Here is a 16,287-nt window from a genome sequence, read left to right on the forward strand (position 1 = left end):
TGACTCCCTACAAACCAAGTTAACCTTTCAATATGCTCCAAGATTTCAAGTGCAATCTGTCAAGCTTCTTGCAGCCTATAAATAGATTTTAGAACTGAGCTTCAGATCCTCATACTAGTGCCCCAAGCATGCATAAATTATGCCACACTAGTTGCCAACTATCCACCTGATGTTGGTAATGCCAAAGTGAAGCAATGATTGGTTGAGATCCTTTGATCATGTAAGCCATAAAGCAAGTGCAAATTCCCAACTCCATGCTAATTTCTGAAGTCCATGTGGTTGTTGTTGATGACCTTCTAATGAGCACTCACGATTGCTATATATCCTACTACGAATGAGCTTCAAGTGGCCCTAAATAATACTAAGTATGCCAGCCCATTGGTCATGGTACCCACTTGCTAATGTTGCCCATTCAACCCCCAAAAAAACAAGTGCAGTCTAGACCGATCATGCAGATTTGTTGCTAAAGGTGCCGGTGTTGTTTAGCTCCATCACATGCTCTAGTGAAGGTCAATGACCCCTCCTTCCAAGCCCTAATAGGCTCTATCAAGTGTAGACTTTAAGAACATTGATACATACCATTCCAGGTGTAGTCTGTGGCTATCAATGCACTTCCATAGGGTTCCTTCTTCAAGTTGTAGGTCAAGGTCACTCTTCATCTTCTCCTCATTGCCCCATAAGGCCTTCTTGCTCTGATATCATGTTCAAGATGTAGAGGGAGAGAGAGAGATATGGAGAGAGGCAAGCTCAAAGAGCACAGTGCTCTCAATAGTATTCTTCATTATTCATTGAGTAACCCACATACTACACACAACTACAATATAGTTCAAACCACAATGCTAACCTAACCATGTTCCTAACTAGAGTTAGATCTCGACTCATTTATTGAGGTACACATGACATCTAGCTAACCTATAGCTGGGAAAAAAGAGCTTGATTGATTCATCATAGCTCTTGCAACTTTGGTAATAATCCTATTCTTCCTTTCTATAGTAACACCATTATGCTATGGTGTATACTTGCATGTAATGTGCCTTCTAATCCCATGGTCTCTCAAGTAGTAAGAAAAATCATTTGACATAAATTCTCCTCCATTATCTGATCTCAAGCATTTTATGTAACCCCCAAATTTCTTTTCTGCCATATCTTAAAACTGCAAAACTTTTCAAATGCTTCACTAGTATGTTGCAAAAAGTACACCTATGCCATCCTACTGAAATCATCAATAAAAATGATATAGGACCTACATCTTCCACTCAAGGAAACATTCTGACATGGACTCCAAATGTCAGAGTGTACCATTTCCAAAGGATAAGTGCTCACTGCTCCCCCTCTTGAAAATGGGAGTCTAGACTGCCTGCCAAGCTGACAAGACTCACATACAAATTTATCAAAATTGACATATCCAAACTAGAGAAACCCATGAATAACCTGTGTAGACTACATCTATTTTAGCCTTTGCGAATTCGCATGCCTAATCCTTCTATGTCATAGTTTGGCATCTTTATATTGTCCATGCCCAATCTCAACATACACAGAATTATTGTCCATATGGGGGGTCTCCTTATGCATTATTAGGGAAATGTCAAATCACCTTAACTGCCAAGATTGAAAGTCTACCTGCCATCTTCTATGTGTTGCCTAACACGGAATGAGTTGGTAATGAGGTACTATTGGGATGCCTATTTAAATGACTCATCAAGTGTATACTTGACCTCCAACTACAATGTATCCATTTGGAGCTACCCAGCATCAAGGTTATCACAATTTTCAGCAAGGGTACTAATGCCTCAATGGAAAAGGAAGTACCATCGATGCTCCCCATACACCCCAACTCACCCCTTAAAAAGAGAAATGATTCTCTTCTCAATGAGTTGCTCAAGGCTTGAATAGCCCATGATAGGCCAACCAATTGGATACATCCATCCAATAGGAACAATCAACTATGGGTTTTGATGTTTTGGAACAACACATGCATAGAATGAATGACTAGGAGAAAGTGAGCATCGTACATTAACTATGTTTGTCAAGTGTGCATACCTACCACAAAGGATAAAGTCGGGTCCATCAAGATCCATAGTTTCCAAGCTTAGAATGCGATAGAACCTTGTGATAAAAGACCGCAAGGTTGCAAATAGGAAGGCACAGGTTGGAAGAGTGTATGGTCACTCGCCTTCTCCTCGCTAGCCCAATTACGCAAGGAATTGTGCACAAATTGTGGGACTGCGCAAAACAATGCCATGTGTTCTGTAAAGCATGGCGGTCTATTCGAAGAACGAGCAGGAACAGTGCGCTAAGCTTCCAATTCGAGGAGGGAGAGGAGGTTATCTTCACATAAATAGCCTGGTGTTACCGAGAACCTATAGATTTAAGTTGGCTATACTTGCGGGGCTTTTGGTATGAGGCCCTTCTTGACCCACCGTTGATGGTAAGAGGAAGACAAGGTGAGGCGAAGTAGAAGTGGAATGGCAAAATATAAACAGTTACAGCTCCACCTATGCTATGACCGCAGTACGAGTGAACACGTATGCTGAGCGCAGTACGAGTGTCCGTCCTCGAAGTAGGGGAGACCGCATGAGGCCGGAAACGGAGCAATGCTACCCCTCGCTCCAGACAGTGGAGGGCAATGCTTCCCTCGCTCCAGACAGTGGAGGGCTGCCAGGCAATGCTTCCCTCGCTCCAGACAGTGGAGGGCTGCCAGCCCTCCACTGTCTGGAGCGAGGGGTAGCATTGCTCCGTTTCCGGCCTCATGCGGTCTCCCCTACTTCGAGGACGGAGAGTTGCCGCCCGGGCTGGCAGCCCTCCACTGTTGGCAGCCCTCCACTGTCTGGAGCGAGGGGTAGCATTGCTCCGTTTCCGGCCTCATGCGGTCTCCCCTACTTCGAGGACGGAGAGTTGCCGCCCAGAGGTCTGGCAACTCTCCGTCCTCGAAGTTAGGGACCGATCACGTGCACTGAGGTCTGGCAACTCTCCGTCCTCGAAGTTAGGGACCGATCACGTGCACTGAGACGTGGGGCTGATTCGCTGCCAATGTCCAAGTCGCGAGTGGACGAGATCGTTGCCGCCCGGAGGTCTGGCAACTCTCCGTCCTCGAAGTAGGGGAGACCGCATGAGGCCGGAAACGGAGCAATGCTACCCCTCGCTCCAGACAGTGGAGGGCTGCTATTCCATGTGCTCGAGCACCGGCACTGCCCACGCACGCACATACCACCACAAGCTACAAAGCACTACACTCGTGCAACCAGGTTAGCTATTCGCTCGGAGCTTGCTATCTACTTGCCAGCACCACATTTCTTGGCACAAGAGAGACGCACTCCCACCCCATGCGCGTTTTCCAACACCAACACCCATTCTTCATGGGACTTGGCAAGAAAAGCCACTCTCCGTCCTCGAAGTAGGGGAGACCGCATGAGGCCGGAAACGGAGCAATGCTACCCCTCGCTCCAGACAGTGGAGGGCTGCTATTCCACGTGCTCGAGCACCGGCACTGCCCGCGCACGCACATACCACCACAAGCTACAAAGCACTACACTCGTGCAACCAGGTTAGCTATTCGCTCAGAGCTTGCTATCTACTTGCCAGCACCACATTTCTTGGCACAAGAGAGACGCACTCCCACCCCATGCGCGTTTTCCAACACCAACACCCATTCTTCATGGGACTTGGCAAGAAAAGCCACTCTCCGTCCTCGAAGTAGGGGAGACCGCATGAGGCCGGAAACGGAGCAATGCTACCCCTCGCTCCAGACAGTGGAGGGCTGCTATTCCACGTGCTCGAGCACCGGCACTGCCCGCGCACGCACATACCACCACAAGCTACAAAGCACTACACTCGTGCAACCAAGTTAGCTATTCGCTCGGAGCTTGCTATCTACTTGCCAGCACCACATTTCTTGGCACAAGAGAGACGCACTCCCACCCCATGCGCGTTTTCCAACACCAACACCCATTCTTCATGGGACTTGGCAAGAAAAGCCACCCTTCAATGTAACCAAAATCGAGTAAAGCCCCATCATCATGATCATACCAATGCCCGCTCCCTTTTGTATAGGAAACATCCACGTCATTGGATCCGGTCTACATGAAAGCATACAAACGAGCAACAACTCTACACGGGCCTCAGAGAACTTCGCTTCTCGCCTTTCGAGTCGTACACCACTCCATGGAGCCGTACGGAAATGGGGATACGAAGGTGGTGTCAAAAGAAAGATGCTATGGCAGTGGTAGTGCCACCGCGTGACCGCAACATGGTTACACAACCCACCTCGCTTTATCCCCATGGAGACACTCAGACCTTCTTCAAAACTTCAGCATGCTCCCATTCGAGGGAGCTTTTTTCCTCTTCCTCCTGACATGTTCGGCGAAAAAATCGCCCCTTGAACTAGTGCATAGCCATGTGCAATCATCCAGCCGCCAACATATGAAAGACAAATAAGAACGGAATGCGGGGCTCCTCTCATTGGGAAAGCGGCTTTTTCACTGTAAACTAAGAATACAGAGAAGAGTGCGATGTCTGCGTCAAAAGATGGTGCTCACAACAAAACTCGGCTCCCACAACATGGATACACGACCAACCACCACGATTGACTGTCATTGGGTGTAACTATCCCACATACATCCGAAAATATGCAACCTATGTGGACCTACGGGCGAGCTATCGCGACACATTGGCATCCAAAGTTTTGGACCCAAAAAGTGCTGGACCATCACCTAGATCTGGCACATCCACGATGAAAAGTGACAGTTGGAAGCCCTTTTTTCGAAGCTATACAAGGCAAGGAGTTTGGGCTGGCTATGTACAGAAATGGCTAATTATGTGGTCGATCTTTTAGTTGGTCGCTTGATTTTTTGATGTGGTCTAGAAAGAGCTATTTTTTATGCTTACCCTAGCTATGCATCTGTTGAATGAAAGAGATTCACCTTCTACAATAGAGCGGGAGAATCTTGAAGGAGCCTTGGTTGATGAACCCTCAAGTTCACGTGAATTTGATGAGGGTTCCACCACACATGATGTGTATGAAGTCAGTTTAAATAAGCCTACTTGGGCCAAAGACTAGATCTATTATACTATACTTATGTAGTGGAGCTCGAACTTGCAACTCTAAACGATGACTGTGGACACAAACAATCCTACTTAAAGGGGATGTCTTCACATGGAGCTACAACAACTTAAAGGGGATCCCCCCTACTGTTTCTGTGGACGCAATCCTCCTGAAACAGGGAAGTAAGCTGGACTAGTCTTTCCTATAGAGCATACAAAATGGTGCTAAGTGGTGGTGATAAGGATAAAGAAGAATAGTCAAATCCATTTATATACGGACTTTAAAGAATTGAATAAGCAAATAGTTGAGGATTACTGTGCCTTGCCTTTCATTGATAAGATTTTGGATCAATTAGGGGTAAGATATGTGGAGTATTTTTCTAGGTATAATCAAACAGCCATAACCAAAGAAAAGAAGTCAAAAACAACATTTATCATAGCTTTTGGTACTTTTACAGACCACGTGATGGCATTTGGTTTATGCAATGTCCCAAGAGGACAGTTAATAAGTCCTTCGGTGATATTTCACTTGAGGATCTCGATGTATACATAGATGATGTGGGTAATCAATAGCTTGTTGTATTCGGTAAAAGATTTTGGTATTATTGAGAGCACTATATTGCTCTAAATCCATAGGAATGTGTACTTGGGATGCTTATAGTTTACTCTTGGGCCATTTTTTGAGTGCACTTGTCATTGCTACCAATCGTGAAAAGGTAGTTGTTATCCGAGCCATGAACCATCCACCCACCACTCCCAGGGAGGTCCATAGTTTCATCTCATCAATCTTGTACCATCATAGGTTTATTAGGTATTGATGTTACCTTTTAACAAGATTAGGTATTGATTTTGTTGGACTTGTGCATCCTTCATCAACATCGCATAAGCTATAAATTATTGTTGCAACACATACTTTACAAAGTGGTTTGAAGCCCATGAAATTGTGAAGGATAATGATAAGGAAATGGCAAGTTGTATCTTAGAGAAAATTATATGTCAATTTGGTCCTTTAAAAAGCTAGTCTATGTCTGTGGAACTCACTTTCTAAATAAAGACATTGACAGAGGCTTTGAACATCAAGCACAACAATGGGCAAGTTGAGAGTACCAACAAGTAACTTCTTTAGTACAATTGGTTGAGATTAGATTGCAAGTGATATTGCATCAACTAGTGGGGAAGAAGAAGCAAATGAAAGCACTTCATGATTTGCATACCAAGAAGTAAGCTTTTGTGAAGGGACAATTCATATACCAGATGTATGATGTGAACTGTTTCCTTGAAAATTGGAGTACAAGTGGGATGGATGTCATAAATATTGTATATAGGTAAAAATGGATCTGCAACCCTTCTAACAAATTTGTAGGTGGTAGAGTGTAAAAGTAAGGTCAACTTTATTAAGCCTAAACGCTACTATTTTTAGGGGGATGACCTAATTGCAGATCCATTTGGTGCAATGTTTCCTAAAACAATCTCATTGGAGTTAAAAATTTATCCGTCCCTTGGGTAGTCTTTAGCACTTGCATCTTGTCTTCCTAATAATCGATTTTTTCAAAGAAATTGGTCCTTTCAAAATTCGATTAACAATAAGCCTCAAAAACCTAAAATTATTCATCAAAACTATATGGGTCATCCCTTGCTGTCTACATGTGGCTTGTGACAATTGGAATTCATGACTAGCCCTTCATCCTAGTTAGTTTAAGATTGAAGCAGCAAGAGTAGTGCTATTTCATTTCGCTTGATTAGGAGTTCTAAGGGTGTAAGATTTTCTTGTCAAAGTTCAACACCCTTAGCTCTTCTTCAGGCTTAGGTCCTTGGCCAATTATTGCAAGAGGCCTCTACCTATCCTTCTTTAAGTTTCCATGTCTGCTAATATTTCTTTCATGGGTCTCCTTATGTGCTCTATCCTCATTGATTGGTCATACTTATGTGATAAGGTGTTGTAAATGTAGTGAAAAATCCATGGGATCTAGTGCATATATTACTAGATTTGAGGTGCTACTACTTATCAACCTCTCAAACTGATTGAGATTGAGCTCTAAAGATCATGCAAAGCTTCTCAAAACATCACCATAATGTTCTTGCATAGAAACATATCAAAATTCCTAACAGTGAGGTATGATGTCCTGAATATGCAGAAAACTGTCTTGAATGTACAGTAGTAGACTTGTAGGTAAAGCTGATCCAAAAATGAACTTTAATCGCTGCTCAAATGCATTCTGCAGAATCAAATCCAAGTATGTAACATCAACCATAAGCATGAATACTTGGTTTAGAATGTTCGAGACCAAGTCTAGAAGCAAGACATAATGCATACGTAGTCAAAATGTCATTCAACCCTATTATTCCAACAATTAAATCTCTATCAAAACCAAGCAAAATGATAACTCTAATCATGGACATAACATCTCCAAGTCATGTAGCACCTAATGGACATCAGATCATCACATAAGTGAATCATAAGCATTATTCACTCAAGAAATAGTTGCTACCCTGTTTATTACATTGAACGTATATCAACCCCAAGTGTAATACTGCACTTCTGCTCAGTGCTAAGCATTAGATGCAAAGTCTGGAGCACAACCATGATGCCAAATGAAGAGGAGCAGCTTTGCTGTAGGTCATGAGCATGCTGAAAACCAGATCTGCATACCCATGGTGATGATGCCTTCAGCCATGAAGAGATTGGAATGTTGGTCCAAGTGTTGTGGATGATGGGAAGGGTCCCTAATAAGTGGCCAATGATGGCTACCAACAAGCTCAAATGAAGAAGGAAGCTTCAAGCTTCAAGAAGAAGCTTCCAACCTTGTTGTCCTCCTTGCAAACTCTTCACAATGAACTCTTCTTCAACTTCAAGCTCTTGCATCTGAAGAAATGCCAAGCTCCTGATTGCCCGAACCAAGCTCTGATACCCCTTTGTTGAGTTAGTTGCAATGGAGCTTCTGTGTAGAGATACATGTTGAGCAAGAGAAGAGACATAGACACATGATTTGTGGTATTGAAGAGTGTACTTCAAAAATGATTTTAGATAGGTATATGTACTATGTACAACCTGGCCCTTATGGGTGGGGGACATGGGCAGTGCCCTTTGCCCTTTATCCCAACAACCATAGTGGATAGGGAAAAGTGATGAAAATGAAGGGTTTTGAAGGTAGGATGCGAGTGCATGAATGGGTGGTATCTTCTTCACGTAGAATTTTCCTCACCTCTCCATGACTCACTCATGCTATGTGTGTGTGTCTCTCCTCCTCATATCATGAGTTGTAATTGCGAAGGGGGGGGGGGGGGGGGGGGAGGGGGCTTCCTTTAAATAGTTTCCAAGGGGAGGCTTTGTCTTAAGACTTTGTCTTAAGACAAAGATTTAGTAATAGGGGACTCTTTTCGTTAACTGTTTTATTATATGAGGAGGAATTTTTGTTTATTAGTTAGCTTTAGAAGGAAGAAAATATTAATGGATTTAGTATAAATTTCTAACTTTATTCATACTTACAAAAACGAAAAGAGGGGGTATAAGGGTAAGGGCTCAGTAGGTAGACCAGGGGGATGCATACCGATGCACATATATAGGGGGTAGTACTCAATTAAGCTTTGCTTGGGTTGTGCTTCTACATATGATTCCCTAGGCTTAGTGGTGGGACCTCAAATGTGCAGTGTCACAAGGGTGTAGTCATGAGGTATGCCTCAATGTGGTATCTTTCGATATCATGAATGCAAAGATTCCTTGATATAACTTGTGTATCTTTCCACTATGCCATTTCTATGCCTCATGACATGCTATGACTTGAAATCCCATGAAGGTTCGTAACACGTGGTATAAGAGCAACTCTAGCATGGAGCATACTAGCTCAATAGGGAAGGAGGCTCACGATTGTGAATAGGATCCCAACGCACTGTGACCCGAAAAAACCAACATGACATGATGTGACAGAACACGACACGACACAACATGGTGCGACACCCCACGTCCCAATGCCCCCCTAGGTGTGATACTTGCTGAAAATAAAAGTGAACTTGATGTGCAACAACCAAAGTGGAGAAGGAGCCTTGGTGTGATAAGGACACACTGCATACCAATCAAAATGACTTGGAGAGAGCTCAAACTATGGAAGGACATTGTTTTTTAAGAGGATGACAAGCTATGTCAATGGATCAAGACCACATACAAGAAGGAGTTGCAGCTCAAATAGATGGAGAAAATATGAATAATCAAGAACTTGGAGAAGGCTTAGAAAGGAACAGATGCATAATGCAACTTGGAAGAGAGAACTGAAGAGCTAGATGAGGACCTAGAGAAGGTTGACTACCAATTGATCATGGTGTGTTAAAGAGCCATGCTATGGCAAATCAAGGTTGCCCGAGACCTTGATATGGAGCTACAAGGAGAAATTATGTTGAGGTGGGATTGGGAGATTACTTTTGGATCTAAAGAAGCCAATGAGCAGACTGAACCATACTTGAAAATTCCAAGAGTTGAAGAATGGATTGAAGCAAGCCAAATAAGAATAGAAATGCCAAGAAAAGATAAGAAAAGAAGAAAGTGATAGAAAAAAAACTTTTCTAGTTAAATGAAGAAGAAAAGGAAGTGTACTGACAATTAGGAGCCAATTGCTACTACCCGAAAGGCTACTATAGGGAAGATTATCATGAAGATCAATAACCTAGTGATTACTACCCAGAAGAAGATGGATGCTACTTTTCTGAATACCCGATCTACTTCCACCTGCTAAAAGGAGATTACCTCTATGTTGACTACCCCCTAGAAGGAGAAGAGTATACTACCTCTACCCCAAAGGAGTTCAACAAGAAGATAAAATGATAGAGTATTATGGAAAGGTAGAAGGATGGAGAATGGATGCGAGTTCAAAGATCTCACATAGCTGACATGTTATCCCTCTCTACGAGTGCAATGAGCTTACCTTGGTGCCCGATTGAGTTTCTTCCTCCCTCAAGCACTCTGATAGCTCCATGATTTGTGATGCAATCTCAAGCCCTCAGTGGCTGCCTTCTCTTGTGTTGTTCCAAACGAGCTTCTTCATTCACTTTTTGACTAGGGCTGTTGCATTCGCTCCTTGCTTTGTTGTGCCTGAATGGTGACATGTCACATAAGATAGGGAGTGCATTGCATGGACGATGGGGCCTCTGGTCAGGGTCGTTGTTTGTATCTGGAAAGAAAAGAAGGTGCACTACTTGGGGGTTTTTGTGCCTTATCGTGGAGTGCGTGGTGCCCATGTTTGTGGAACTGGGAGTTGGGTGCCCTCGGTGGTGTCCCACACTTGAGGACCCGGTTTGTGCCTAAGGGAGGTGCGGTGCAGGGGGCTTAGGGTGAAAGGTCAAACCATAGGCAAGATTTATCTTGCTAGGTATGCCCTACCCTTGATGTGCCCTAAGCATGTGTCGCGGGGGCCGAGGCTAGGCATGGAAACCCTAGATGTAGTGATTGTGGCGCTCAAGGTGCTTTTGGGGGGTTCAGTGTTTCTAACTTTTTTTTTTTTGGACATAGATGAGTATAGATGGCATTTGGATGCAAGGGGTGCTCTTAGGCTCCACCCTAATCTTCCTCGGATGATTCACGAGGTGGTCTTAGGGACTTAGTCAAAAAGGTGTGGCTCTGCATGTATTCCTTGATGTTAGCCTTTGCATTAAGAGGTGTGGTTGACAAGAAAGGATGATTACACCTTGTAAAGTGGCTATCGCTCATATCTTCAAGAATCCTCATACAAAACGAGGGAAGCAGGGTTGCCCTCATCATGAGCCTAGCCATAACGTAGCTATCTATTCCTAGGTTAATGTAAAAAAAGAGTGGGGAAAGGTGGGCCTCCTTAGCTATTGGATTTTGTTTAAGTAAGAACCTAATGGTCCTAAGGTAATTGCAAGTAGTTATGAAGGTTGGGTCCGGGCAGGAAGATAAATCGTTGAGGAAGTGGTTGATGGGTGGACGCAAGTCCCTTGCTTTAAAGGTCATGCATTCCTCAGGAGTTGTTGCATTCACATTGTAGATCTTCAGGAAGTCGTACCTACCATGCACCCCATATCATAATCCACTCCATGTCTGCGAGGATAGGGCATGTAGATATGATCATTGCGTTCTTCCTGTAGTGTGCCACAGAAGGCCATCTATGCATCAAAATTGGTGTCCTAGATCCTCCTCCACTACTTTCATTGTGGCTCGTAACCTCGGACGGCTTTGGGAACCTAATAGACCTTATCCTACTAGTAGTCTGTGGGTTCCCGCCTCCATTGTGTGATTACAATGCTTCGCTCCTTGACCCCTTGGTTCGCTAGAGTATTTCCCAAATGAATGATCCTTTCCACTACCTCCAAGAGTAAGACTTGGTCCAGGCTTGTGGATAGAGGAAGGAGAACTCGAAGGGTTGGGATTGGAGCTCCCGCTGTTGCCAGATAGTCAGCTCCTATGGCCAATTGATGGGATGGTGATCCTTGTGTGGTGGCATGGGCTCGTCAGGAAGCTATTGTGGCCGTGCTTGTGCTCTTTGCTGGGCTTGCTCCACAAGTTCATGTTTTCTTCTTCTTGCAGCAATAATGCGCTAAGGAACTTGGGCACCATCTAACTCTTCTAAGGGTATATTAGACAAGGGCAGATTGGGCTCTCTGATTCGTAGTTCTTCCTTGAATGCATGCTTGAAGTCTGGCCCTTCCTCAGTGTCTTGTTCAATAGTGGGTTGGATTGGGGGTGGATGGGACTGCTCTTGTTCCTCGAATCCAAGTTCCTTGAGCTCATTGGTGGAGAGGCCGGCTTGTCGTAGGTAGTTGCGTTGTTCCTCCTTGGTTATGCTTGGACCGGTTAGGAGTATGCGTTCTTGCAGGCCATACCTTAAGGCTCTGGTTCTCAACTCCAAATTCCTTTTCATTCTCTCCACCAAATCCTCTCCTTCAACTTGTCTGACATGAAGCAAGTGCTAAAAAAGGCTTACCCCTCTACGTCTTGGAGCATGCTTAAGCAGCCTCAGCTCTAGATTCTGCGAGCACCCACTTGCACTCTGCCCACTGCTAGGCACTCTGTCAACCTTCACACTCTTTCAAAGTTGTGCCTCTCCCACTATTCTGCCTTCTCTTCTAGATCTTCCTTGCTCCTTTCCATCTCCTGAGACAATATCATTACCACCTGTTGTTGTTCATCCCATACTTCTAGCATTTGGATCTTCTCTTTATCTTGACAGTCAGCTGCTCTTTAGCTATTCTTCTACCTTGATCAACCCACCACGGACAAGTGCTAGTGGGCCTCTGTGAGCCTTTCTAATTGATCTTCAGTAGTTTGCGCTTGGCTTTCTAGCTCCACCAGGTGCAGTTTTCTTTCGATCATGGCCATGTCTATTAGTCCCTCCACTTCCTACTAGGCGTTTTGCAAGTTGTCCTATAGGCTCTTGGTCGCTTCTTCTATGGCCTCTTCCTTTTCCTTCAACACAACTCCTATCTCTCTTTACAGCCTTCCTTGATCCTCCATTGCTGGCCACAACTGGAATACCAAGACATCCTCCTGTTCTTGGTGTTGAGCTTAAGCAACTTGCTTAGGTAGCATCCAACGCTATGGCTAGAACTAAAGCAGTGGGTTGAAGAACCAAATGAGCCAATTACCATAGAATTACCTCCCGAGCACGACTTAGAAACTCAAATACCGAGTCTGATGCTGCACTCCATGCCTAAATCCTTGCACATCAATGCTTTCTAGGAAGGCACGGAAAAGCATGTAGTCCTACCAGTCCTAGCTCTACGGGATGTCACAAGAAAGGGAATTGTAGGCACAGGGGCAAGAGTGAGTGTGCTAAGCCATGCACTACTCCAAACTTGGGGTTACACACTGGTTGAGACTGCTATGTTCAACGTCACTCTGCAATCCCTGAGTTGTAGGAGAGCCATAGAGTGGGGCCGCATCAAGTAGCTGAGGGGTGCTCCTTGTGTCTATTCTATGTGGTGTATAATACTAATATGTGTAGGGACTCCCTATGATGAGGAGTTTGGGAAGGGTTATCCATTGGACTATGAGCCCTATGTGGTGTATAATACTAATATGTGTAGGGACTCCCTATGATGAGGAGTTTGGGAAGGGTTATCCATTGGACTTCGAGCCATAAAAACAAATATCTAAATTAGAAGTTAGATATGTGTGTAGCCTCTGGATGCTCCTGGTTGCGAGGCCGTGGGTTGTTTTGGTTGAACATAGAGGCCTAGCTAGAGCCTTAGAGCCAATGTTGGACCCATTTTAGGTCCTGATATTTTTATGCCTTCTGTTGACCCTCTATAGTGTTCTGTAGAGCCTCTGCCTTTGTTTTATAAGTCTTTTTTTGCTTCTGTGAATGTTCTGATGGATGGATGTTTAGTTTGGGAATGTTTTACAATCTTAGGAGAGGAAGAATACAAGCTCAAAATAGCTCAAAGAAGTAGAAGAAGTAGCTAAAGAAGACTTGAAGTGAAGACTACAATGACAATGATAGTAGTGAGTTCTCAAGGGATATTGCAGTGGCTTTGGTGACTCTTCATATCAGACATACCTCTTTTGTGAGGGTATCCACAACCAATAGAGGATTCAGAGATTGAGAGAAGACTATGAGGACATTGAAAATGAATTCTATATCATGAAATTCCATTAAAAATGGAGCATTCTCTTCTGTTTTTGTGGTTCTTTGATGGATTCTAAGAAGAATATGAAGAATGTGACTAATTTTGTTAAAGATAAAGCCATGGGAGATTGTTTCTATGATGTTGATGAAGTTTTTTTGTGCTTGGTGTTCTTTTTCCTATTGCGGTTACATAAAGGATGAAAACATGCTTATTGATGAATACAAGATAGATTTTCTTGTAGTAGATTCCTTGCTTCCTTGGTATTATCTAGAGTGCACTTTCAAAACTTCCTCCTTCAGGGCAGATGCAGTTAGGACCACAACTTTGGGTTCTGGTAGAGAAAGGTGACATGGTTGGATCATCTTTAGCAAGTGGTCTTTGAATGTTGGGACTAGATTCAATAGCTATCCCAAGGGAATGGTAATGGAGATTGAACCCCACAAAGTTTGGGTATCTAGTTTGGTTGGAATTTTCTATGTGGAGGACAAAGTCTTGGTTGTAATTGCAGGTTGATCCCTTTCACCATCACAGGTTGTGCAAGATTAGGAGTTAATGATGGATGTTGCATCACAACTAGTACTCTGATGGTCGCTTTGGTTTTGGAAAATGTTGACTTTGGAACTGGAATTAGCTATAGTCTCTACTGGGGTGCAAATGTTTTTGCAATCCCTTTTGTACTTGTGAGTCTTGAATCCAGTACATGTAGTGATTATAGGTCCCTCAACACTACTAGTTTTTTTTACTGTCACTACAACCACTAGTGGTGGATTTTCTCTTGTTCACCCTAGGAAATTCTTGTGGGCTTCTTCTCTCTACCTTTTAGCTTCTTAATTGATAGGGTAACGACATTGATCTTTGACTTAGGGAGCTCTTTGATTTCAACTATATTGATAGATGATAATGGAGTCTGATCGTGACTTTGGTATTTCTAAGCATCATACTATTGGGATTCAAGACACAGATCTCCAATGGCCTTCATGCATACAAAAGAAACATGATTTATTTGGGGGGCGGTAATATCCTCCTCCACCTCCTCAATGTCTTCCTTTTCCTCTACGGTTCATGTTGGGAGACATATAATCTTGTTGTGTGTATAACACTGTCAAGGACATGGTAGTAGATGGTCTGGGTGATTCTAATGGGTTGACTATGCTCCTTTCATGCATTGCTAGGATTTGGCATTTCCCATCTAACTGTGGGAATTATACTAGTAAACTTTGGTATTTTGTGTAGTCATATGGCAAATGCCACACCACCGTTGATTTAGACTACACTAGATAGCTAGGTGACTTGGATTACTACATTTGGCGCTAGAGGGTTTTAATGGTAGGTTTTCTAGAACCCTTTGAGGGTTTATGGGTCTTGTCCTTTCTCTTGGACTTAGTTGGCTTCCAGTATTCCTCTTCCTTAGAGTCCTCCTCCTCACTACTACTTTCTTCCTCTAGGTCCAAATCTATATCAGAGTCATTGGGTTTCATATGATGGGACTTGTCAGTGCTCCTTGGCCCAAAAACATCTCAATGAAACTAACACATTTGTAAAAATAATCTAGGGTATGAATTGATAGGTCTTTTAAAGCCAAAGCTTTTGAAATATCCCAATTCAAGCCTTGTACATACGAAGATCAGTGCAACATTTTAACATTGGGTTGGGTGTTTAGGGATATACATCTTCTCAAGACTTTAAAATGAGTTATATAGCTCTGGACTGTGGTACCACCTTGTTTTAGCCTACACAATCTTTTTAACTTTTGGGTATTAGTCATGTCCAACTAAAACTGTAAAGGGAATGTTGTCTAGGCAGCACCAAACCTTGCCGAGTTGTTTTCCACCACAAGCCAAGCTACCACCTCTTTCCACATTTGATGACTCAAATATGGCCATCCTAGGTCCTTAGCTCATGAGCTAGAAAACTTTGAAAATGAAACTCATGCCTAGACAACCATCCAAGTGCTAATTGGAATACCACAAGGTAGAAGGGTAAAACCATAATTGGTTGAGAACTAATGAAAACAACCACCCTACTAGCTTTATCGATATCATAAGAGTGATTAGTCAACCAAGGTGCACATCTCAAGGTCTAGGGATAGAGCACGTGTTTTTGTTAGGCTACAAAGTGGGCTACTATGCTTAGAAATCATCATCACTTAGGAATGAAGTTTCCTCAAGAGATGGATTTTGATACCATAGTTCACACCTAGACCACCATGAGTATAGAGGCTAGATATCCTCTGGCAAACCCTGAGAGTGCATGCACATGCATACCTATACATGTGGGAAAGATCATTGTGGTTTCCATGTGGGTCCAAGTTCCATTTGTGGTCTCCAAGTGCAAACTGGTTGCACTAGCTTTGCAAAATAGTAGAGCCTTATCATAAAACACAATATTAGTGCGTTTGGGAATCTCCCAATTCCCATTTTTTGAATACTAAAAAGGTGGCACATGCATAACATGCCCATAAATTTCTCAAAACCATATGATGTCACCTATAATTGGAAAGCACTTGAAAAATGGAATCTATCGAGCTATAGAGCACTTAATTTGGAGTTATAGTGTTCAAGTTATGATAAATCCAAAGAGTTGACCATGTGTCCCAAACTTATGGGAAATTCCCATATTTCCCAATATGGTGTTATAACCAGACTCGACACAAGGTTATGTTAGTATTGTGGA

Source organism: Lygodium microphyllum, chromosome 23 (assembly GCF_053477565.2).
Source record: "Lygodium microphyllum isolate KBCC chromosome 23, Lygodium_microphyllum_v1.1.10, whole genome shotgun sequence".
NCBI classification, from domain to species: Eukaryota; Viridiplantae; Streptophyta; class Polypodiopsida; order Schizaeales; family Lygodiaceae; genus Lygodium; species Lygodium microphyllum.